The sequence below is a fragment of the Acipenser ruthenus genome, chromosome 8 (genome assembly GCF_902713425.1).
Source record: "Acipenser ruthenus chromosome 8, fAciRut3.2 maternal haplotype, whole genome shotgun sequence".
NCBI classification, from domain to species: Eukaryota; Metazoa; Chordata; class Actinopteri; order Acipenseriformes; family Acipenseridae; genus Acipenser; species Acipenser ruthenus.
The window spans coordinates 17,757,759-17,784,838 of record NC_081196.1 but is presented as its reverse complement, the minus strand read 5'-3'; the positions used below and the strand labels follow the sequence as shown (position 1 = coordinate 17,784,838).

The window sequence follows — 27,080 nt, the reverse complement described above, 5'->3', positions numbered from 1 at the left end:
AATAACTCTGGTTGAGCTTGTCAAGATGGCAATATTATTGTTTAAAATACCAGCTAAAATGGAGTCGGCTGGTTGTCGTTGTAAATTGTAAAAGGGTACAGTAACTAGCCGCAGTAGTAGTGGTCTTCTGAACTGGTTTGATAAAGATTGGGGTGAAGACGAACTCTTGCAAGTCGATTGTCCCCTTTCTAGTCCGTGTACTAGTTTAGAAATCCTCTCCTATCGTCACAAAACCGGGACTAAAGTTCCTGATACCTTGTTTTCTTTTCGGTTGTCTATTCTGGGTTGGTGAGGGACTGCTTATTGACCCATTAACTTCGACCTGAAGGGGAGGGCCTTCTACACTGACGGTAACAACGAGCACCACTAGAGTACCAAGACACACCGTTGGAGGACTGATGTCATCGGCTCTGTTTCTCTCCTGTGATCCTCTGGGGCCATAGGGACTATGACGGATAGAAGCAGGACAATGAATGTTTTCCCAAACCGGAGCTAACGGTACTGTTTCCACACTCACCACCTGTTGAACCATCAGTATTTCTGGAACTGTATGCGGCATTACAAGTAAAACCGTGTGGGACCATCCTTGGAGGACTGGGAGACGTGTGACAGTGGCAAAGCAGTATAATGAGCACCTAGATGTGTGTGGAGCGTGCTGCCACCTACTGGCTAAAGCAAGAACCTTTCTTTTAGGGACTAAAAGAAACACTGCTTGTATAATTATAAATAATTGAGATCAGTTCACTTTTTGATAATTTCATAGTTTAAGAGTGTATTTAGTGGATAGAATATTTAGGTTTATTTAAAGGCTACGGATATAGCCTACATTTTCTATTTCCTAGAAAACAATTATTCTTTCCTTTTCTATTGTTAATTTAGGGATATTTCAGTTTGGAATTGTAGTCGTTCGATTTGTGATTTTTAGTTTTAGTTAGTTTTAGTTTTAGTTCTTTTTTTTTCCCCCAATCAAGAGCTGTATATTGGTATTTTCTATACAACACACTGTACTTACTCAAGAAATGAAAGTACAGTACTGCACATCTAAACACTATTATATAAGTTATATAAACAAAAATATGATTTGAGTACATAATACAGAAAAAAAGGATTGAAACAGTTTCAGAGTTTACAGTAGCAGGCTACATCCCGCTCAAAAGACTGCAAACAAGGCCTAATATACAGTACCGTGTGCAAGAAAAACCAGACGCTTGTTTTTAATGTCCTTGGGTGAAAAAGGCCTTTTATCCTTTTATAGTTTTTGGTGTCAGTGACGACAATTCTCTTTGATGCAGCATTCTGCTACAAACCGCTACAAATACATAAGACTTCTTATGTATCTAGCAAAAGAGATACATAAGAAGTCTGGCTGGGATTCTGCCCACAATAAACACTTTCCCAGCATTTCCTCTGCCCATCCATGAGTTGGGATTGGAGTATGATGCTGAACAGTGTCTTCATCACTGAGTCATCGTTGTTCTCTACGGCTGGCTGCGTAGCAGAATTCACCATTTCTTCATCAGACCTTATCCATTCATCAACTTCAGATGCATTAACATAATTTCCCACTACAACTCTTGCTAAATCCAGAAGGTTCCCTATCAAGTACGAATCATTGTCATCATTTTTCCTTTCACTGACCTGAAGCAAGGAGAGACAGAGAGATCTACAAACAGATAAGTAACATATTTTTATATCTGATTTATATCTCTTTATCGCTTGTGTATTACACTTTTGCGATTATTACGTGTTATAGTAATTTTAGTTCATGTTTTGTGCACTCAGTTGTGGTTGTTCGTGTAAGTCCCTCAGCAGCCTGGTGCTCAGCGCAAAGCCAGCAGCTTTGCTGCTCCTTCCCTGGCATCACTCACCTTAAGTCGGACACTTGTGGTCTCTCTTCAGCTGCTAGCTTCGGTTGAAGCTTAAAATTAAAACAAATCGTTTTTTGTAACGAAAATTATACTAAAATAGCGGTAAGTAAATTGTTACAGTGTTATGTGAGAATTTGTTTTTCTGTGTGTATTTTGTCTGGGTTTTTTTTTCACAGAAATGCTAACATCGCTGCTGGCTTCAGCTGTCCTACGTTAGACCGAGACGCACACTTTGGGTCAGGCTGCTTGCAGTTTTTCCCAGTATCTCGTTGCCACATTAATATATGCTTGCAGAATTAGTTTGAAGACTGTTAGGGCTGTTGCAGTAGGTGCTCCTCAGTTTTAGGTGGGCATCCCCATATCATTCCTGTGGTAACTGTAGGCCCCAGACCTGCTCCCATTCCCGCCGGTACCTTGTACAGTGAACGAGGTTACCCTTCCGATTCACTAGCAGTCGCTGGGCTCAGCTCTGCTTCGGGTCTGACTGCTCGCAGTCCTTCCCGCAGTGTTTTGTTGCCGCTCTGGGTTCTGCTTGCAGTGCCATTGCGAAGGCTGTCAGCTTCCTCCAGTCTTAGGACTGTGTTTGGTTAAGCCAGAAGCTATACAGATGGGCATTCATGTATATTGCTTCTTCAGTAACTGTAGGTCACTGATCTACCACCGTTCTCAGTGAACAAGGTTACCGTAACCAGTGGAGGATCCTTAGAGGAGGCAGGGAGGCAAAAGAAAGAAATACATTAAAAAAACTGCACTGTCCTCCCTAGTGATGTGACGAATCATTCTTTTTTGAATGACTCACTAAGGTGAACGATGGGAATTGGATCAGAGTCCCCATTGAATCGGTTCTTTTGATTCACCCTATGAACAAGCTGCGTGGCGCACAGGAGTTGAGTTACCAGCCTATCAAAAGTCATGAAGTGATTCCTTACCTCTCGAGTCTGGCTGATTTGTTCGTTATAACAAGGAAACCGGGTTGTCTCTCAGCTCGTTGAGTGTTATGAAACTGAAGACCGTATGTGCCCTGTTGGATCCAAATTCCCGCTTACTTAGTGCATGATAAGAACTCTGTGTGAGCCAAAACGGCATCAGTTACATCCTCCAGACCATAGCTATATATCTATGATCCAGACGGTGTGTACTTTCTAGGGTGCTGCTTCACGCTGTCAGAAACTCAGATTACAAGTTTGTGCACCAGAATTATTATTTTTCTTACAGTTCTTCTTAGTTTACTATGTACGTAACCTTGTGTAAGTCTGCCACATAGGCTACTAGTTGTAGCCTATGTGTGTTTGTTATTTTTTATACACATACAAAATTAATCATGTCTATAATTAACTATTTTGCACAAATTATGATTAATACTTCTAAGTCATCTTGAGTAAAGCCAGCCAAATTACTAAATAATATTAATAATAATAATAATAATTGAGATATACACCTCATACACCTCATTTGAAATGTATTTGCTTACGATTGTAAGTCGCCCTGGATAAGGGCGTCTGCTAAGAAATAAATAATAATAATAATAATAATTTCCAAAATAAATAAATACAAACATCTACTGGTATTGTAATGTTATTGTACCCAAGGCTTAATTATATAACTTGTGATTACATATTTGACATTGAGGAATGAATGTATTTTATAAATGACAATTTACAACTACGTTAAATATTTTATAATTTAATAATGACGGCGATTCACCTTAGTCCACAAAGTGACACGTAGTATCAGCTACTATACAACAACCTTTTAGGAGGATATTGCACATTTTAACGGATGACGTTCTTAAACGTCTATTATATTTTATGCGCACATTAAATACACATTTTCTAGATGTTATTTTACTGTGTTAAACACTAAAAAATACTAAATATATACACATTTAAACTTTGTTTATATAAAATGTAAATGTTGCGGTTATAAGTGTGCTTCAACGTGTGATTGATCACATGACTAATCCCAAAGGTTTACTGGATAGAAGAGGAATTGGGCAAACAGCGTTTTGCTATGTGCTGAATAAAATACCACGGATTACTTCCACAAATACCACTCGTTCGAGCCTCACTTTTTGTTATTGTAAAAAACAGTGGGTGACTCCAAATGTATAGAAAAAAACACGTAAGAAATGCAATTGACTTTTTTTATTTTAAAAAGATTAAATTAAATTAAATTAGATTGATACTGGTGGCTAGCTAAACAATGCTAATGGTTCAAACTGTTATGTTATCTCCAGGATTCTAAATATATATTATTATTTTTTTTGTCAAACTATATTTAATTTAATGTTTATGAATCAAAATCATTTTTGATTTGGCTTTCCTTTCCCACGACACGTTTCAAATTCAGTGGCGACGACTAGCCTAGGCTACGTGACGTGATTACGTGAGGACCTCTCGCTAGCTGACAACCACTGTTTCAAGATCAGTTACTTACCTCGCCGGCCCGCCCCATAACCTCTATGTACAAATAAGAGAGCAGGTCTGGAATCGGTGTGGCAGGATAGGATGCGCTTTTACGGGGGGCGGGAGAAATAACGAGGAGGCAGAGGAAATGTTAACTGATCGCTTCTATTAGAATGTTAATGTTTACAGTGCAAACAGTGGAAAAATAATAAATCATGCCGCAAGAGGTACCGGATCCGGGCAAATTAGGTGCCGGAACGAAAAAAGTCAAATCTGAGAGGTGCCGGATCCTGTTCCGACAGGATCCGGCTCAAATTAAGCACTGATATTATTGCAAATGTTAACCCTTTACAAGAGATTACTGATGACCTTAGAATGCTATGGGTAAGGCATGTGCACCGTACCGTGTGTACCGTACCATACCGTTTGCATCGTACCGTGTGTACCGTGCCTTGTGCACCGTACTGTACTGTGTGTACCGCCGTGCTGCATGCACAAAATTACTGTACTAGTGTTTAGGCACCGTGCAGGTACTTAAGAGCAGTGAACCCGGCTTGAGTCGCGACTCGCGCTGTTTTTATCATTTTACAGTACTTGACTGTAACATACCGTACAGCGGCGTTGCTGCTAGTGTTTTCTGAGACAGCTGTGTTTTTGTTAAAACTACTGTATACTGAACCAGCCCTGTTACAGTAAGTACTGTATAGGAGCTGCAGCTCCCACCCTGTTTTGTGCACAAATGTACCTACACTGTGCTACAGGCACCAAACCGGTACCAAACAGCATTGCTTGATATTTGCATAATGCCTGGGTTTATCCCTGTGACACATGCAAAGCCAGTCTTTCTGTCTAGTACCAAGCAGGCCTTGTTGACAGTCCAGTTACTGTCTTTAACAAGCTGAGGCAGCAACTGTACATTCTTACTGTACACTGATTGCTATTTGCATCAAACCACTTTCTGTGAGTTTTGTGCTGTAAGGGCCAGTCAACAACAATTTTAGATCAACTGTCTTGGGGTGTCAGTATACAGTAAATAATGAAATGGCTATTATGTGGCTAGATTTCCATGAAATATCTTTATGTTTAGCAAACCGCAGTGATAGCGCACAAAAAAGTGATTTAGAAGTCTGGTCTTATGCGTGGGCTAACGCATATCAAATAGCGAATCATGCGCCAAGCCAATCAAAGCACAGTGGGAGGAGTAAGGTTACAACCAATAAGGATTAAACTTTCCCTTTAAGAGCACCTGTGCGTCTGCGATAGCGAATGGATGGCATTTTGAAACCCAAAAAAAGGAGACAAAAGCGCAAAACAAATTAACATGTCTAGCAGCCCAAGTGAGGAGGGTGAGCAAGCATTTTTTTTTTTTTTTTAGCAGCCTGGAGGTGGAGAGTGAATACTTACGAAATAAAAAAAGGAATATATAAAGGCTTTGTCTGACCTGCTTGGCACTTGTAGCATCTGCAACCTCCACCGCTGGGGCTTCAGATTCAGCACCTGCTTCCCTCATTTTCAGGATTCTAAATGTTTGCGCAATTACAGTACAAGCACATTTAAAAGGTACGGTTATATCTCTGTTCGGCAGGGGTCGTGGGGTTGAGCAGCAGTGACAGTAGCCATCGCTTCAGTGGATACCCGTTGTCTCCTATCAACCAGCCTCTCAGACTGTCATCCCGTTGAAACATAGCTGCCACCTGAAAATTATCGATGATAAGCGAGTCATGAGCGGAGCCAGGATGGTTTACATACACATCTGTGATGTAGTTGTTGGCATCGCTCACTATTTAAATGTTGCAATCGATGGCTCCCAGGACACCAGGGAAATCACTTTACTAAAGCTGCAGGTAGATCTCACACTGCACAGCTGACTGGCTCGTGTCTGTTGTAAAGTCAAGTAATATGTGCAAGCCTTTTATTATGCATTTTTCATGTATGAAAAAAAAAAAACCAAAGATTTTTGACACAACATCAAATTCCACCAACAATACATACTCTGTATATTGCAACAGATAGCCAACATTACTGGAGCAAAATAGGTTTTATTGGTGTGATTCGCCAAATATTTTGGTCGCAAATATTTATGGGTTTGCAGTAACCCACAGTACGTTGGAACGAGCCAGTGGCATAAAATGTTAGTGCAGTGGGTACCCTTAGTGCTACAGACACAGTGTGTGCTCTCCGCATGTCTCCTTCCAGGTCACCCTGAAGCAGTTGGCAGATGATTGTTTGTCTGTTGAGGCAAAATTGCTGCATACATTGTGTGTCAGACTGGTTCAGAAAAGACAGATGCCTTCTAAATATTTGGGGATGTCTCCTCCTCTCTCTTTGTCTGGCTATGTAGAAATCCAGTGCACACTCCATATTTCTTTTATTTCTCTTTTCTCTCTCTTTTCTTTACCTCTTGTCAATTGAAAAGCAAAGGCTAACACTGTGATGGTTTGCTAAATTGCTACATTTGTGTATAAACGAGGACACTCGCCTAAAGTTCAGCGCTAACGCTGACTTGCCGAGTGGGCACAAAAACACGGTTGCTAAATCACATAGGTGGGCAAAGTCTGCCCACACATGCTCCTGATTTTGCTGCGCTAACTGCTGAAAGTGTTTTGCGATTGCCTTAGGGGTTTGTGAACGTTGCTAAATAGGGCCCATTATTTCTTATGGTATTTCTGGCATGACCAGTATGCAGCAGATCATTCATTTAATTTGTCATGGCATTTGCAATTTATGTGACAAAATTTTATATTGCAGCGTTTCACAGTGCAGCCAGAAAACAGGAGAGACAGACACGCTTGTTCTTAGGTCCAAAAGCTTTATTCAGTCCCTTTCTCCACCCACACACAGCTCTCGCAGCTCTCAGTCAGCTTCTCAGGAACCATGGCAACCATAACCCAACAACAACAACAGGGCATCGCAGCGCCTCTTATAATCCCAGCCCCGCCCCTTTATTCAAAGCATCCCATTGGCCGCACACCCTGGGCCAATGGGAACACACTGAACACGTGAACACACGTTGACTCACAAACACGGCCAATCACAGGGGAGACACAGAACATGCCCCCGTGCACAGGTTAGGGTCACACAGCAACAGAGAGTTAAACAACAGCGGGAAATACAGAGGGGGAAAAGAACACAATTAATGCCCTATAATACAATTGTAGTGGTTTAAAACACTATTCACAACAGTACTTCAACTGCTCCTGCAACCTTTTTTATTGCTTGTTTTATTCATATTGTGACCGAGTGCTGTTGAGTGGCATGTGTGGTGCCGTCACGGACCAGGAAGTACCAGAAACAAAACAGTGGATGGGCGGGTGAAGCTGAACGCTACTGCGGTCAGCATATTTATTAAATAATAAAACAAAACAAAAGATTTGAACAAACAACAAAACCAAAGGGCATGTTGGCCAAACAAATAATCAAACAAATAAGCGTGCTGGTTTTAGTACCAGCACGATACTTAGCAGTTGTTTTATAAATGTAATTTCTCTCTCCTCGCTCTCTGTGTGACTGTCAGCTAGTTAAATAATCAGTAGCTGATCAGCCACGCATCCTCACAGGGTTTTTAAATATAAAAACAAAAACAAATACGCGGCTCTTTGATCTGCACTGCAAACAAAAATACAAATAATAATAAATATATATATAGGGGCGGGACACTCCGCCACAATATACATTGCTTTATTCCTGTCAGAAAATGATCTTTGCCTTAGTTTAAAATTATAAGGCCCATCTGTCTTATAGTTTGTCATTTAATTTCAATTCAGTTGCCAAGTGCAGACCATTCTTTTGTCATGGCCTTCTGAAAAGCGTATTGTCTTACCCTCCCTGTGATTCCCCAAAGCTTAGTCAATAAAGCACATTAGTTTCTTGTATTTAACCTCCACTGTCAGACATGGAACCTGGTCTTACTCCGATTGCTTTGGTCCCCATGGCAACCATCTCTTCCTTGCTTTCAACAGTTGCAACTCTCTCAACAAGCAATCGAATACCTTTATCTTCAGTTCTCTCAGGGAGAAGAGGGTCTCTGAAATCTCTTTTATCTACACTGAAATTTTAACAGAAGGTTACTATAGTGTTTTCAATTTCCCTGCCACAACAGAACATCCATTTGCTGACATGTATCAAATTTGTGAAGTTTACTGAGCCTGAGGTTTCTCTAATTTCAAACCACTTACCCCCTTGGAATAATTTTGCATGTTAAATTCATCTTGAAGGTTTTCTAAGCCTGATTTAAATGTTAATCGTGTTTCCAAACGAATGATTGGAACTACAGTACATGAAGCTAACAAAACAATATATTTAAATTGGCCTTAAAACCTAATGGAGTAAGAATTGAAAAAATAGCTCTCACGATATGAATGTAATGGAAGCGTTTATGTAATTTATTCATGGTAATGGAAATATTTTTAACCATGACAGTGAAGTGAATGTACTTTCTCAGCGTCCTCTAACACAGACAAAACAAATAGCTTTTAACTTGAATAAAATCTCCAAGCAGCCTTTGTAAATACATTACACACTTTCTAATGAGTTGCAACACATGTAGTTACTTATAGTAACCACATTGCCTTTAAAAATCTGGTACACATTTACCAGGATGTGAGCATCTTTTGATGTGTTTTTATTGTGCAGTTCACAATAATATCCATCCCCTTTAACTGATGGAAAGATGCTCTTTATTTACCTCTGTCTGATACTGGAAGGAATGCACTGGCCATACCGAAGGAAGACAATTATGATGATCTCTAAAAGTATTACAAGACTATGCTCATATGTCTATTATGGTTTTAAATTATAAAAAATAGGCCTATACTGCATTGATACAGAGCTTGTCTAGCCTGTTTGCGCTAGATCCCTGCTGGTTCAGATTCTGTTGCAGTCAGGCCAAAACTAGATATAAATCATAAATACTGGACGAGTATGCAAACGAGGTAGCAGGCTAGGGCTTCATGGGAACAATTGGCTGCTGGGTTTTTGAGAACCAGGAATTTTAACCCGTTATGGGACAGGGTACTATGGTGAGAGCTTTCTAACCACATGCAGGTAGCTAGTACTTGTGATGGGGATCACCCCTGGTGAAACTCTTTAAGCCAGTTCTAGACGGCTGCTTCTTTTATTGATGTGTGAATGTTTTACTTTAATGCTGACATGGAAGCTGTTGCTGTGGTCTGAAGCAAAGGAAGGGATTAGGTGCCAGGAAGCTGCAGGTTCAACTCAGTAAGTGGTGCTTATTGAGTTTTTTTTTAATTTATTTTTTATTTTTAAAACTCTACAAGGACACTCTTGTGGAAATAGAAGATTTGTATAATCTCAAAATAAATTAAACTGCACCAGCACCTCAAAATGAAAGGGCAGTCTTTGAAAATTAGGCCCCTGATGTGTAGGATCAGCCAAGCCAATTTAAGTGGTAGAAAATTTAGAACTCCCATTGAAACAGCATTTCTCCTTTCTATTAGAAGTTCATTCCAATTGAAACAAATGAAGCTGCCACATCGGCCTCTTGTGCAACTGTTTAAATATGTTACAGGTATCATAAGTAAACATGTCTTCCAACTGCCAGCAAATGACTATTCCAAGAGTAAATATAAAAATAGATTAATTTATTAGAAAACCATTGCACAATAATTAAGCTGCATTACAAAGTCAACAGCCAAAAAAATAGGTAATTAATTCCAACATCTGTTGAAGAAAATTTTGGCAACACTATTGGCAGATGATGGTCAAGACAAAGGAGTTGGATTTACATTTGAGAAAAGCACTCGTAGCAAACTACAACAAAGGAAATGGCTACAGAATAGTATCAAATAAATATGGAATAACAAAATCCACAATTAAAGCAATAATCACGAAGCACCACAGAACAAATTCAACTGAAGCTCTTGAAAGAAGTGGCTGTCCACACAAAATTATGGGTACAGCAGGTAGGAGAATCTTCACCTGAAGGCAGAAGAGCTGTATGCACTTAGACCTCACTGCAAACCACATTAAAGAAAATTCATAAAACATTTTCCAAGAAATATGAAGATGAATCTGAAGCATTCATTTGGCAAAATTCTGTGGTCCATGAGACTAAAATATATCACTTTTCCTCAAAAATGGACCACAGTATTTTTGGCAAAAAAAAGGGAACGCCTTCAATGAAGAATGATACCACCTGCTCGTAGACTGATTAGCAGACAGTTTATCTTCCAACACGACAGCAACTCAAAGCATATGGCTAAGTCAACTCTCAAATTCTTGAAGACAATGAAAACACAAGTTATGGACAATATAAGTTCTGGAATGGCCTTCACAGTCCAATAGAAATGCTTTGCACTGATCTGATCTGAAAAAAGCTGTAGCCAAGCATTGCAGATCCAATCTGTCTGCGCTGAAGGAAATACATGTTTAGAATTATCATGAACGTCTGAAAGCCGTAATAAAAGCAAAACAAGGACACACAAAATACTAAACCAAGGGTGCCAAGACTTTGTCATGAACAAATATTTTAAATTTCTTAAATGCTTTTTTATGTTGTTTTTTTTATATAAAGATTGTCTGTTAAACTACCAGAAATTGGGTACTTTGTCACATTAATTAGTGGTGAATGTTCACTAAATGCTTGTATGTTTTCTTGAATGATCTTATATTAAGTATAGGGTGCCAATACTTTTGTCTGCGGCTATACATGTTCAAATGAGCTATACTAATTAAAACATCTACATTAATTTAAAAAGGGTTTTAGTTTAATTCTAGACAATAGGAAAGAAAAAATATGAATCACTGTTTTTTCAAGGGGGCTTTTAAAGGCTTTTAATGGTGTTGTGAGTATAAATTATAACAGCAATACAGTATTTGGTAAATAAAACTGAGGCTGCTTGGTAACAACAAATACATAAATATCCTAACGTGACAATCTTCTCTGTCCTCTAATTAAAATTGATTAGGTGGTGATAAATGTAACAAGGCGGCTCATGCTGTTGTGGAATAGTGCAATAAAATCGTACTCTTATGTTGACTACATTGACATAATCAACTGAATAGATTTAATACCACTAAATTGTTTCAGTTAAAACAACTTTCAAATACACTTTCACCTTACTTACCTTAAGTAAACTGTGTTAGTTAACTTTGCATTCAGATAACTGAGATAATTAATGGTCCTCAGTGGTGCCTGGAACATATTGGTTTTACTCCTGTTATTATCAAATAACATTATTTCAAACTTGATATAGCCTCCAATGTTTTATTGGCTGCAATGCTAGGACTTTTAGTCAAGGTTGTTCCACCCATAGTCTGTCAGGTGGTGCTTTCAAATTTCAAGCACAACAGTAAGGGGTTTCAGTTATGTTGAATATTTTAACTATAGGATTATTGTTTTAGAACCCTTTTCAGTGACATACAGAACAATGGTACTCTCTGAAAATGGCAGGTCCAATTTTAGCCAACATTTACAAGAGGTTGTGAGTGTTTTGTCTCCTTTCACCCTCTGCAAAAAACACCATGCACCACTGTGCATAACAACTCAGCAAGCTCTCCTCCCCATTTTTAAATAGCCGCCTATATGTTGTCTTAAAGTAACCAATATCCCATTTCTCAACTCAAGCAGAGCATTTCATTATCCTCTGTTGATTTCATCTGGGATACAATCGTTTATAGTTGTTACTCATCCATTAAGGCCTTTTGGAACCAATTGTTGGAGCATCAGCTTTGTAGAAACCCGAGTGCCTGTGTTCTTGGCCAGGTCATCAGGTAAATCCTTACAGGAGCAGCATCATTAGTCTCAAAGGATCACCTTCACAAGGCGTTTGTCATCACAGGAGAGTTTCATTCTTTCTCCATCGCATCTGTTTTCAACACCAGTAGTTTTGTATTCAGCCCCAGGTAACATCTGATAGTGGCCATTGATCCAACATGTTGGGGATTATAAACAGCGATATAAATACCAAAGGTGTGATCTTTTTTTGCATGTTTGTTGACTGTTTTCATTATAATCTCAACTACCATACTATAGTTTTGTTCATATTCATTATATAGTAAGGTTGTATTGTAACTTCGTTTTTGTTTATGTTTGAAACCTTGTAGATTTAATAGCAACCAAAATGAATCCCTTATTTTTTCCAGACACCCTCTAAAATACAGGTGAATTAACTGTCTTGTAATTACACTATAGTTGTATAAAATGTACTATACATACCTAATGGGCTGTTCTGTGATTGAAAGGATAACCAATGGAAATACATACAATACCAATGAATATAAATACTGTATTACTTTAAAATTACCGCAACCTTGAATAAGCGCCACACTCAGATACTAAATTTGTGATAGACGCCATCCTTGAATAAAACGGCGCTCTCAATAATGATACCATGTACATTTTCTTCCCTACCCCAGCTCAAATAAATGCAGCACTTAATAAAGAAACGCATACAAAACACATTATGGCAAAACATTACAAATAGAAACAAAATGAATTGGATACACTTAAATAAAATGTATATTAAATAATACAATTACACACTGCAGCATGCCGGTATTTTACTGTAAAGTTTATGGGACCCAAACAAAAAAAGAATACCATAGGTACACAGCACGATGTACTGATACAGCAGCTTTAAAATAACTATATATTTAGGAATTAGCAGAAAAGATACATTTTAGTTGTAATGTATGATTGTTATTTAAGTTTCTTAAATGCATTTATGTTTTGGTTGTATGCACGGTGTTCTGGCTAATAAGAGACGCTGGGGATAGCCACGGGATCAGATCATCTTCCTCATCGAAGCCCTGCCTGGACCAGGAGACTGTGAGTGTTTGGTTGTCTTGCTGGTTGAAGAGAAAGAAGCGTATATAAGTTCAGAACTGCGACTCTTATAAACTGCTGTAAGAAAAGAAAACGAAAATAAACCGACGGTGTTGAATTGACATTTCTCTCATTATTTCCCTCTCCACACTACACTGGTATGAGTCCTCACCTAGTCAAACACTGATCTGATCTGTGAGCTCAACAGCTTTCAGTTTAAAGTTGTCTGACTTCTTCGCCATTCTGTTGTATCCGCAGAAATACCTCAAATACCTTAAAAAAAAAAAAAATGCAATAAAAAAATTGTGCCTTTTGAAAACCATAGTACTTCTAATTACCACCGCCCTCGAATAAGCACCGCAGCTGGTTTTAGCAATTTAAAATCAACGCTGAGACGTTAATTCAAAGTAATACGGTAGTATTCTCACAATTTATTGAATTGTCCTAAATGCATGTGATGAGCAACAGAACACATGTGTCACTACAGTTTAGTTATTGTACCTGTGTTTAAGTTTATCTTATATTTCTAAGCTTTATAGAGTGTAAGGCAGGATCTATTCTGCAGTAAATGTAACCAACGTGCTAATAGACCTCACAATTGCACTTTGGTTGGCTAGCTATGCATCTACTGTATGAGAAATGCTATTGGGTGACAATATCCTCCTAAGTCCCTCTATCCATTTTCTATTAAATATTTCCTTTAAAGAAATACTTTGCTTCCATGCAAAAACATGGCAGGAAATTATTTATTAAAGGGAAAGAATACAGCTATTGTAGTTAACATTGGAAAAGGCAATACAGAATGTGACGTTTGGCCGTATAATCAAAAAGGATGAACATTTGAGTGTGTATTGTCAGTCTCTTAGGTGTGAAAATTGGCTTGGTGGTTGAATCGGAGGACACCCACTAATCATCAGTTCTCTGCAGCTCTTATGGGGAGTTGCTGCAGTGAGAGAACAAAAATTGGACATTCTAAATTGGGGAGAAGAGTTAGGATAAAATAATTGGACGCTCTAAATTCAGAATAAATTAAGCAGTGGTATGCATTTTCAATATTGTTTTTAAGTACCACACTGTATATTTAGAAAGAGGAAACTAACTTCCTTGTACCTGACATTACAATACTATAGTACAGTAAGTTATTTCAGTTTGCGAGCAGATTTTCAAATTGTGGTTGACCTAACTTAAGACAAGCGTTCCCTTCACTCAATTTTGAATATAAATTCCACACATACAGAAATGACAGCATCACAAATAGCTGAGGAATTATAAAAGCTTTCTGGTTTCAGTTTTCCAGTTGGTATGCACACCTCTGCCAAAGCTGACAGGCACTTTATTCTGTTTGCATTCTCAAAGTGCTTCTAATGTAAGATATTTAACCCCAGTAATTAAAATGAAAATGTTTTGACTGTAAAATGCCTGTAATAAATACCTATTAACAGTAAGTGTGAAAGGTAATTGTGCTTCCACAAGGAGTAGTCTTCAGTGAGTACAAAACTGTTAAACAAAATGTGCTCTGCTGTGCTCTATGGACATCTGCACTAGAAGTTGAAAAGCCAGTTTCCTTCCTTCACTCAGCTTTAGTTCTCTTTCCTGTTTGCTAGCCTGTTAATCCCCAAATGGTTTTTGTTGGAATTTCTACTAAAGTATTAATCAAGTTATTCTTCAGGCTTCATATAGTATGTAGATAAAGCACTAGAAATGTTATTGTAGGTCGATAAAGGCTGCAAGCATTTTGCATATTGTCAGTATACTGTAGTGTCATAATTTGCAATTTAGTGACCATTTACTTAATTGTCCCATTGTTTACACTGTAAAGTTAGCATGTCTCAAGATCAGTGCCATATTGTAACAAAAAGATAAAGTATGATGGTGATCCTGAATTATTACAACATTCTTAGTTTTACGATTGGTCATGCAGTGCATACTTGCATGCCCTGACTGCATGCCACTGCCCTGATATTAAAACCATTTATGGTTACTGCATAACCTGACACTCCATATTTTTTCTACAATCATCCCTGATGGCATTTTCAATGAAGACAAAATCACCTAAATTCATATTAAGAACATTGTATTTTCTTACTTTAAATGGGCTAGTTAGTGTAATCATCTTTAATGTACCAGAATGTTATTCTTGCTACAAAAACTGAACAAGTACTTGAGAAGATGGGTTGTTCACAGTCCTCATACTATGACGACTGTTTCTGGCAGATCTATGTAGTTTTGTGATTCTCAGATTTCTGCAACATGAGAAGGGATGTGCTTGAAGACGTTGTATCAGTTAGCTTGAAAAGTATTCCAGGGATCTCACACATCTCTGGGCTCAAATCCTAGACCGTACTCACTTTCATCCTGACCCAGCTAGCATGGGGGGAGGGGATAGGACAGAGAAAGCTGATGAGTCAAATAAAATTAACAAAAATCTTTAAAAAAAATGATAGCTACTGATTATCATTATAATAGTCTCATTAGTCCCTTATTGTTAGCAAAAACTTTATTTTCACGTTTACTCAGTTACAGAACACTGATCCTGTAACAACGTTCTAAAGTTGAAGAAAGCACTTGGTTTCTCTATCCTGTTCATCTCGTGGGCCTTGTTTTGTAGTTAGAGCAAAAGGACACTTATTAAAAGAGTGTAACCATTTTTATAGTAGAAACTACTCTAGAACATTAAAATAACTGTTCTTATGTTGTTTTATTTTAGTATTATGCCATTTAAATAGTTTTATTACTTTCAGATGTTTTTCTTGTGTGCACTGTGTGTTACAGGCAATAGGATTCAATACTGGCAAAATAAAATATGCTGTAGAATTTGTGATAACAGAATAAACAACAAAGTGATAACAGAGTAAACAACAAAATAATAATGAACTTTTGCGTAACAGTGATTATTACAAATCTAAACCTTTCATTTTAAATAAAAATAGACAACTGACCTGGGCAACAGCCACCAACACGTTTCTGTATTCAGCGTGTGTGTGTGTGTGTGTGTGTTGCACAGCAGGTAAAAGAGCTTCCATCTGCTGTGTGTTCTGTGCTAAAAGGAAAAGCAGGAGGGAAACTAGCATATAGTCATCAGTACACAAATTGAAACCAAATACTTCATGCAGTGACCTAAGCCAGCAAATATAGAAATGTCAGCTCTGCAATAATGGTTAGGAATAAAGTGAAAATGGAATAGCAAGAAACTTGGGATTTGGCTTGGGATAAGGATATGTAGAAAAATAGTTATTGAAATCCAAAATTGCTTTATTAAAATGTTAAGATGGGAATATGTTGGAAATACTGCACACGAAAGAAGAACAGTGGCATTATTTTGCTTAAAAACTGAAATGAATACTGATTTTTTTAAACAAAGGGCTTCTTTGGTAGATGTTATGGCTTGTGTGGGTTGTACTCAAAGGTTATATAACCAAAACTATTTCCTCAATTGTAACCCTTTTATTAAGAATAAGAAAGAGAAACAACTGACATTAGCAAAGGGGTCATCTTCAACATGAAAATATGTATTTAGCATTTCTCACAGGCATTCTGATACTGCTGTTTGTGTTAATAACAATATCACGTGGTGAATGTTTATTTGTGAAAAAAAACGAAGACGTTTCACAGGGCTTGTTATTGTTTGGTACATTTTAAACTTAATTACATCCTGTCTCTTGAATTGTTGGTATGAGGCATACTTTGTTATGTTACAAGACTAACAAACAACTTGTGAGTACTTAAAGCCCTGTTCACATATGTATCGGAACGATACTGGTAAAATTTGTTTCGGTTTAGAATTTAGATTGCCAGACCCCCCCACCCCCAATCATTCACTGACTGGCACACACCTTAAACACGGCTCTTACAACTAAATTCATTTTCTCTGCAACATGTATTAAGCCCCCACCTGTTCCTCTCACTCAAATTCTATGCAGCACAGACTATGTGGGCCTAGGGGCCCTAATATCTGCTGCACATGAAGTGATCAGTCAAAGTAAGTCTAACATCTGGAGAAATTCTATAGAAATCAGTAGCCGCAGCTGCCAACTGGCATGTTATCACAGTGAATCTGCTAACTTAGTAAAGGAAGGACTTGCACATTATGGGGCTGATGTAAGGATAATGCAAACAATTGCAGCTGCAAAATCCAAATTGCCTAGCGGACAGGCAATTATTTTGCCCTTGTGGCTATGCACGCTTAAGAGCAATGCAAATTACTCACAATCATGATAATGAGGGTTGCAATGAGCGGCGCCTGTACATCGGACTATTTTGCATCCGCACTTATAGCCCATTGGTGATGCGAGTTAGTACAGAGAGCAGTAGGCACTGTATCAGATTTGTGGAGCACAAAAATCAAACCAAACAACATATGTCAGAGGAAGGGCAGTAAAGTCCTCTTGGCCCACAGAAAAGAAGTTTTCTGAAAAGGAGCTGAGAGTCCCTACAACAGAGTTCACTCAGCATGAGTTATTTGGAAAAAGCATCAGCCAACATCAGATATGCTACCAAGGGGGGCTGTAACAGGGGGTCTTAGTACCTACTTTAGTTGTGGGTGTCCGCTGAATGATGAGAGAGACAGAGGGATGCAGTTGACAACGCCACTCAGGCATCCAGGTTTTATTCAAGAAAACAAAAAGTTGCAGTGACAGGTTGCCGCCACTAGGGTACGAGGACAAACACAGACAGGGGCATGCAGTGTAATCAAAATAAGAGCTCCAAAAATGCAAAACAAAATACAGTGAGAAAACACCTAAAAACAAAAGTTTGCCAAACACTGGCTTAGCACTGCTCCCACTAAAAGGGAGGTCCCGCTCAGGAACCTACTCTGACAATAAACTGTTGTGGGATCTAAATAACAGTCCCCACAGTCATGAGGCTGCATGTTTGCTGGAACTAGAACAAAAGAACTGGCTTTCCAGCTCCTTTTTTATACCATGTGGCTGGGGCTTAATTGATCATCAATTAGTCAATTAAGCCCCAGCCACATTCCGCACATGGATTTGGCAGAGTTGGAATTAACCCCATCCCTGCCAAACTTAAATGCAAAACTTCACAACATTGTGTACAACTAACAAAAACCTGCCATATGTAGTGCACACTTAAATTCAATATATATTTTTAAAAACTATACATATACACAACAATACAATACATTATTTACACGTGCAGGGCTTTTGCCCTGCCACAGGGGCACATGGTCCTCTATACTAGAGAAAGTCAACCAGGTGATGAAAAGGTGGCAGGACCTGCGGCAGTGAACAAAAGTGAAACTCGCAACGCAGCACAAGCATGCAGGAACAAGAGGAGGGCTGCCTCCACATCACAGCTGACACCGCTGGAGAGGCAAGCGGAGAGGATGATCCGTCCCAAATAAAGTGACCCTGGGTGTGAATATGCGAGGTCACTTTATTCGGGACGGATCGTCCTCTCCGCTTGCCTCTCCAGCGGTGTCATCTGTGATGTGGAGGCATGGATTTCCTGCCCATCCTCAACAAGAGCCAAGCGTTGGCACATCAGGAAGTGGACCACAGCAGCCATCCTGAGGCCAATGACAGGAGGGCCAGCAACTGCCCAACCGGCAAAATCCTTACATCTCATTAGAATGTTTGCGCCCGCTTAGTATTCCATGCTTTTCTTCATTGAATACAAATTAATATAATTTAAATCAGTTTCCCCAGCCAGTAATTTACCGCGTTTCGTCTGGGAAAGAATCAGGCGAATATAGACTAACCCTTAACCTAACCTTAACCTTAGAAAAAAGTTTGGGATTCAGCCAAAACAAACCTTGGCGAAAGTGCATAAGACGATTCGCCAGACCACCTGATTGCATGTAGTACAATAAGCAGGGGAAACTGATTTCCATGGGGCACTGAATTCTACGTAACACCGTGTGAATAGTACTTTAGTGTAGCGATTCTAATAGTCACAACAAAGCACATATTATGTAGTTTAAAATAAATAAATAAAAACCTAATTTAATTAGTAGTAGCGGTAACATTTTGACACAACTTTAGTGTTAAGGAGTCCCTTTTGCACTATAAGGGAATCTGAATAGAAACATTGAACACATTATTACATTTAACAATCCTTGGAAATAAAAAGCAGTACAAAAAGACAGAGGATGACCAGTAGAACGCTCCAGTTACATCTGCTGTAAACCCGGGTGGCCACGATTTAGGTAAGTCAAATTGAAACATTTCTGTAATAGTATTCTAAAATCTTAGAAAGTCGTTGCAAACACCCTTTTAAATGCAAGACACGTTTAATTAGTACGTTATTATGCATGCTATATGAAATATTAGCATAGCTCCATAAAATGACACCCACGGGTGTTGCAATTCCAAGTTTGTTGTAAATCCTTGTCAGAATAAAAGACAAGGGTAAGGGACTATTTTATTTTTTTAATATAATAGCTGGCAATCATAGTGTTCTACCTCTGTTTCCATTGTAAATGTAGCCACAGTTTGTCATGTCACCAGAGTCCCTTGATAGAATTGCATTATTGTTGTTAGTGGTCGTAGTAGTAATCATAATAAACACACCGTAGTGCCACTCACAAATGATTCTTACTTAAGGGGTAATAATTATCACTGACTATAGGATTCTGCCATGGACTTCATGAAGAACACTAAATGTTTTGTTATCTTCAGGCATGTGCAATACACAAATCAGCTCTCACCATTCAAAAATCTCAAAAGTCTTTCTTCATTCAAGCAGATGTAATATGAAATTAATTTGAATCCTGCAAAAGATATTTGTCAGATGCACTTCTATAAATGAGTTTGAATATGAAAGAATGAAACAGTGCATCATTTCTGTCGATTAATTAATTCAGATGGATGTAGAATGAACCATGAATAAAGGTTTGCATTTTTAATTTGCATAATTTGCTACAAAGCTGGTCTCTTGTGGACAAAATTCTGTGGAGTACATTTTCCCAATAGTGTAGAAAAAACATCCCAAAGTTTTTGATTTGTTTTAAGTTATTATTTTGCTGTGTTTGAAGTTGTGTGAGTTTCACGTTAGCAATAGAGTACACCTTAATTAGGGTGATTCATACAATCAGGAGCTTGCTGTTTTGAATGCTAGTTGTTGTTGAGTTGCTGATGTTGTCCACCGGTACATATAAAAACAAAACAAAAAACATCTGGGCCTAGTTCACCTTATCTCACTTCAGTGACCCCCGCAAGTCATGAATGAGCCCTTCCCAGACTGAATCCCTCATCTAGGGTTCAGGAGCTTGGTAACACCCATTGCTTAGGTTTGGTGGGTGAAAAGAAACAATTGGCTTGACTGCAGGAATGGTGCCTGTTGATCTTTGGTCCTCCTGATTGGTAATACTCTTTTGAGATTCAATAAAAAGTATACCATACAAAGGTGATTAACAGTTTGGTCAGAAACATCAAATGTCCTTTTAGGAAATTAACCAAAACGTAGAAACAAGATTCCTTTGATTTCCATGTGCTGCTGTTATCCCTTTCCATGGGACTAATCTGTTTGTTTTTAACTTAATCAAGTTTTCATTTTTGTGTCACAGATGGAATAGAAACAAAGAACAAGTTTATTTGTTTTAAGTGGCATACTCACATATTGTGGGATGAAAGTTTTTTTGCGTGCAAATCTTTACCTCTCTTACAACCACACTGTCGCACAGTTCTCGCTCTCACGTCTGACTATATATGCTTCCTAAAACAGTGGCGGCCATTGATGAAACCAACAGTGTCTGCTCAACAACTCCTGCACAGGTAACGATGCCAACAGTAACCAAGGATCTTTTTTTCCCCAATGGCTGCCAGAGTTTGAGTGCTCAAGGCAGGCTCTGCCTCCCCAGCATGTAGACCGGGCGGCAGTTTCTGATATTATTTGTTTATTTAGCAGACGCCTTTATCCAAGGCGACTTACAGAGACTAGGGTGTGTGAACTATGCGATACCACAACATAACATTGTGGCAATGTGCCCCGCCCCTGTGTGCATTTGTGTGTTATGTGTTGTATGTTGCGTGTGTAAATGTTGGTGTATAGAGATTGGTACACGGGATATAAACGGGTCTGTGTTTCACGTGTATTTAAAAAGTGTAGATTTATATTTAGGCACGAGGAGGGCACAAATCACTTCACGTGCTGGTTAAATGTAATATGTGAGCACGGGGTTGCACAGAATTAATTCACGTGCTGGGATTCAAGTGAATAATTAATTAGTAATTGAATCCCAGCACAATAGTATATATAGACGCACATTTCTTGCAGTCGGGGTTGGGTGTTCAGGGCGAAAGAACGGGAGAGAGAGAGGAGGTAAAAATAATAAGAAGAAGAATAATAAGTAGTGTTTCTCACCGTGTTTGTTCGTCCCTGTTTGTTAGTGTCTGTCCGTTTTGTTTGTCTCTTTATTTTGGCGCAAGTGTTGTGTCCTGTTTTGTATTCCGTTGTTTAAACCTTTTATTTTGTTATTAAACGCTGAGTGCAGCCATTGCACTCGGCTCATCATCACAACCACCGTCTCTGTGTATTCCTTTCTGGTCTGACGCCACCCACTCTGGCCGTCTTTGTGACACGTGGTGTAATCGTGGGATAATAGCGCCTCCAAGCGTCAGACCAGGAGAGGGGGTTTTGTGAAAAAAAAAAAAAAAAAAAAATAGTAAAGCGAGGATTGGAAGAAAGAGCTGCAGGAAGCAGCAGCAGCAACAACAGCTGCAGCCCTCATCCTGCATGCCGGGCTGGGAGGAGGACAACCACAACGGGGCAGTAGCCACCCCTCTACCCCCACTGCCACCGGGTTCCCCACCGTCCCGGGAAATATGGGACTGGCTGGTGCACCCCGAGGGGAACTTCGCCAGTGACCTCCCCTGGGTTATTCATGCACTGCAGATGCGAGATGGGAAACGATGGGAGGACTGGGAGCAACAGCACAACCCGGCATCCGTTCGTGACCTCACCATGGTGGTGCTGGGGTACCTAGCTGCAGACATGGGAGGGATGCCTTCCAGTGAGCAAGAGGGAGAGGAGCAGTCGCTGCCCTCTCCAGTACCTGAGCGGGAGGAGCCTGAGCGTCCACAGCCCGAGTGGGAGGAGCCTGAGCGTCCACAGCCCGAGTGGGAGGAGCCTGAGCGTCCACAGCCCGAGTGGGAGGAGCCTGAGCGCCCACAGCCCGAGTGGGAGGAGCCTGAGCGTCCTACGCCTGAGTGGGAGGAACCCGAACGTCCTACGCCTGAGTGGGGGGAACCCGAGTGTCCACAGCCCAAAAGGGAGGAGTCGGGGCGTCCACAGCCCAAAAGGGAGGAGGTCGGGGATGATGGCTGGGAGGTTTTTTTAAAGAACCTCGCAGCAGAGTTATGCCCTGGCTGTGGGGCTTATGGGCACACGTTAGCCATATGCCCCACCCAGTATGAAGAGGAGGAACTAGCGCCCAGACGGGGGGACCGCAAGCGTCCAGCGCCCAGACGGGGGGACCGCGAGCGTCCAGCGCCCAGACGGGGGGACCGCGAGCGTCCAGCGCCCAGACGGGGGGACCGCGGGAATCCGAAGCCTGAGAGGCAGCTGTTCCCAGCACAACCAGCAGAGGAAGAATGCCTGCTGGTTTCCCCAGCACAACCAGCAGAGGAAGAATGCCTGCTGGTTTCCCCAGCACAACCAGCAGAGGAAGAATGCCTGCTGGTTTCCCCAGCACAACCAGCAGAGGAAGAATGCCTGCTGGTTTCCCCTTCAGAGGCAGAGCCGCACCAGTCCCCTGCAAGAGAGGCAGAGCCGCACCAGTTCGCTGCAAGAGAGGCAGAGCAGCACCAGTCCCCTGAAAAAGGGGGGAGACTACACGCTGCTCCCACCTCAGTCGCCAGGAGACTACACGCTGCTCCCACCTCAGTCGCCAGGAGACTACACGCTGCTCCCACCTTCACCGGCAGGAGCAGAGCAGCCGGAGCTGCCTCTGCCTTCGCCACCACCACCGCCAGGAGCAGAGGAGCAGGAGCTGCCTCTGCCACTTCCAGGAGCAGAGGAGCAGGAGCTGCCTCCGCCACTGCCAGAAGCAGAACAGCAGGAGCTGTCTCTGCTTCCCGTACCTCCACCACGGGGAGTACGGTGGCAGGAGCCCCAGAAAGGGGAGCTGTCGGCCACGAAGAAGGGGGAGGAGGTCTGGAGACCACCAACCCCAGCAGCAGTTTCGCTGCCGGAGATCGTGGGGGAGGTCAGGAGACCTGCTCCCACTACAGCAGTTTCGCTGCCGGAGATTGTGGGGGAGGTCCGGAGACCTGCTCCCACTGCAGCAGTTTCGCTGCCGGAGATCATGGGGGAGGTCCGGAGACCTGCTCCCACTGCAGCAGTTTAGCTGCCGGAGATCGTGGGGGAGGTCCGGAGACCTGCTCCCACTGCAGCAGTTTCGCTGCCGGAGATCGTGGGGGAGGTCCGGAGACCTGCTCCCACTGCAGCTTCTTCGCTGCCGGCAGTACTGAGGGAGCTACCAAAGGGAGCTACCGGCTACAAAGACAGGGGGAGAGGTCAGGAGACCACTTTCCCCAGCAGCAGTTTCGCTGCAGGAGTGGACCAACAGGCTGTCAGCCGTGCCACTACCGGCAGGGGTGCTGACAGCATGGCCAGCCATGGGCCCACTGAAGCCTCCCTTCCCAGCCCGAGACTTTGGCCTGGACTGCTGGATTTTTAAGGGGGGAGGTGGCCGTTGAGGCCATGTGTGCTGCGCACAAGGGGGGGTATATGTGGCAATGTGCCCCGCCCCTGTGTGCATTTGTGTGTTATGTGTTGTATGTTGCGTGTGTAAATGTTGGTGTATAGAGATTGGTACATGGGATATAAACGGGTCTGTGTTTCACGTGTATTTAAAAAGTGTAGATTTATATTTAGGCACGAGGAGGGCACAAATCACTTCACGTGCTGGTTAAATGTAATATGTGAGCACGGGGTTGCACAGAATTAATTCACGTGCTGGGATTCAAGTGAATAATTAATTAGTAATTGAATCCCAGCACAATAGTATATATAGACGCACATTTCTTGCAGTCGGGGTTGGGTGTTCAGGGCGAAAGAACGGGAGAGAGAGAGGAGGTAAAAATAATAACAAGAAGAATAATAAGTAGTGTTTCTCACCGTGTTTGTTCGTCCCTGTTTGTTAGTGTCTGTCCGTTTTGTTTGTCTCTTTATTTTGGCGCAAGTGTCGTGTCCTGTTTTGTATTCCGTTGTTTAAACCTTTTATTTTGTTATTAAACGCTGAGTCCATTGCACTCGGCTCATCATCACAACCACTGTCTCTGTGTATTCCTTTCTGGTCTGACGCCACCCACTCTGGCCGTCTTTGTGACAAACATACAAAAACACAGGGCACGGCACTTGAGCCAAAATAAACAGACAAACAAAACGTACTAAACAGTAAACAGACAGTGCACGGACAGACAAAAGAAACACGGTGAGTGAGACACTTCTTTTCTTCTTCTTCTTCTTCTTCTTATTCTTTTTATTCTTTTTACCTCCTTCTCCACACTCGTTCTCCACTCACTGAACACCCAACCCCAAGGTATATGAAAATGTGTCTATATATACTGTTGTGCTGGGATTCAATTACTAATTAATTATTCACTTGAATCCCAGCACGTGAATGAATTATGTGCAACCCCGTACTCACAAATTAATTACTTTAAATGCACGTGCAGTGATGTGCAATCCCGTGCCTAAATACAATTGTACATTTTAAATACTTGTGTTACACAGACCCGTTGATATCCCGTGTACCAATGACTATACACCAACATTTAACACACCACACGCAACATACAACATATAACACACAAATGCACACAGGGGCGGGGCACATTGCCACAGTGGGACATGACTGAAGTCTTTAAAACCTAAAAAGTAGTTGACAGGTTAACCCTAACGAATATTTCAAGCGTAGTACAGAAACCTAGACCAGTGAAACAGTTGAAAATTAAGTGGAGATAGACTAAAAACAGAGGGAAGGAGACAGTTATTTACACAGAGTGATGAAGGTATGGAATGAGTTACCTAGTCATGTTGTTGATGCAGAATACACAATTTCAAAGTTTTGAGATCAGTCAGGTACTAGGAACCGGACTAGCTCGGATAGGCCGAAAGGCCTCCCCTCATTGGTACATTTTCTTATGTTATGTTCTTATATGACAAGTTGACTTTTCTGTTTTGCTAGCCCCATTCCAGAATGATTGTAAACATAAAATAATAAAGGCAATGATAATGAAATGATTCAAATGACATTTGGGACTGCTTGTTCTTTTATTTTAAAAGAAAGTTTTAATAAACCACATTTCCATAAAAAAAACCATTTCTGCTTTACTACTGTTGAAGACAATACAGTAGCCTAATGTCTGGGAGTAGATTGCTGACACTCTTTGCCATGGAGACTACTTAAATAAAGACTACTTAAATACTACTTAGGATTTGCTATTCCTGAATCTAAAACAGATAGTGCTTTTGCAGAAAAAAAGTTTAGGTAAAGACTGACTATTGACTATTATAGTGTCAGTAGAGATGTTTACTTAAAGGAAAAACCAAATTGACTGTAGTTAATTAAGTGTGTTATCAATTCATGATTTTACAAACATTTATTTTTTGTGAAATTCATTTGAAAGCACAAGAAAATAACTACCACATGAGTTTTGGAACCTATGCTGTCAATTCTCTTCAATACTGGTCAGACAAAATGTGTTGTTATGTTGTAATAATTGTTACCCATATTATAGACATTATGAATATGTGTACTACAGTCACACAGCAAATTATAATGACTACCACAGGCACATTTTAGGGTATGCTTCTGACTTAAAATTAATAACAACAGCCTCCAGATAAATAACAGCTCACATTTAATATTACACTCAGAATTAACTTCCGAATGTTTACTAATACAAACATACACAACGGTTGAACAAAAAATATTATGTTTTATAAGGTCCTGAAACCTTTCATTTACGTTTTTGCCTTGTTTCACTTGACAGCACACCTGTGACAGTTATGTTAATGGGCACATAAAAAACCCCACTGCAATAGAGATCTCTACTTAAATATTTTCTAACTGAACCGCTTAGCTGCTTACTAATAGAGTTGGCTCGGGAGCACATGTCTCGTTTGACAGTGGGACTTCCGAATTTTTGCAAAAGCAGACTTGCTGTTCCTTACCAAATTGCATTGGCATGTCACCTGGTTTGTGAGTGTTCAGCCTTTGCCATTAATATCACAAACAAATCTGTTTGAACAAAATGTTTATTGCACAACTATCTGAAGAATGTATCTTATCTCCGCAGTTCTATCAACATTGTAGAATTTAAATATACTCTGAAAACTCCTACTGCACGGGCTATTGATTTCTACCACTTGAAACTAAGCCACTTGCTGTATTTTCTCTGTGCTAAGATGCTCCATTATATCCTTACACATACCAACAACTGCCAACACTGTTCAGGTGGTGTTTGAGAAAATATAGCAAGACTCCCTTATGAATCCAGCAGTCAGATAGTTTCTTTACATTGCCTTTACAGTATATGGGTCAATTTCAAACATATGCTGAAGTGCCTGACTTTTATAACATTCTTACTAATTACTTTTGCTACCTCCCAGTATTATGTGTTGTTTGTCATTTCTATTTAAAACCATTGTTTTAACATTTTATTCTACATGTCAGTTGATCAGCTTATCACCAAACCTTGAGAATATGATTAGAACAGTTTAGTTTTTTTAACCAAATGGTATCTGTTGCTTGATATCTGTTATGTTGGATATAATATGCCATTGACAATCCTGAGAACAAGAGTTTTTAATGATGGAAAGGCAGGAGGGCTTGCATCTGGGCAGCCTGTACAGTAGGTCTGTGGACTACCCAGGTCTGTACAGTAGGTCTGTGGAGACTCCCCGGGTCTGTACAGTAGGTCTGTGGAGACTCCCCGGGTCTGTACAGGAGGTCTGTGGAGACTCCCCAGGTCTGTACAGGAGGTCTGTGGAGACTCCCCAGGTCTGTACAGTAGGTCTGTGGAAACTCTTCAGGTCTGTACAGTAGGTCTGTGG

At 40.5% G+C, this 27,080-nt stretch overlaps 1 protein-coding gene and 1 long non-coding RNA gene across 2 annotated transcripts in view; one reads left to right on the top strand and one right to left on the bottom strand.

Moving 5' to 3' along the window:
• LOC117407452 (nectin-3-like) overlaps positions 1-27,080 on the top strand; it is a 128,367-nt gene that overhangs the window by 75,137 nt on the left and 26,150 nt on the right. The window lies entirely within an intron of this gene.
• LOC131737745 (uncharacterized) lies at positions 12,542-16,088 on the bottom strand. The gene is made up of 3 exons (XR_009329338.1): positions 15,998-16,088; positions 13,231-13,331; positions 12,542-13,081 (listed from the first exon to the last, which is right to left on the bottom strand). It is a non-coding gene; the product is annotated as an uncharacterized LOC131737745 (long non-coding RNA).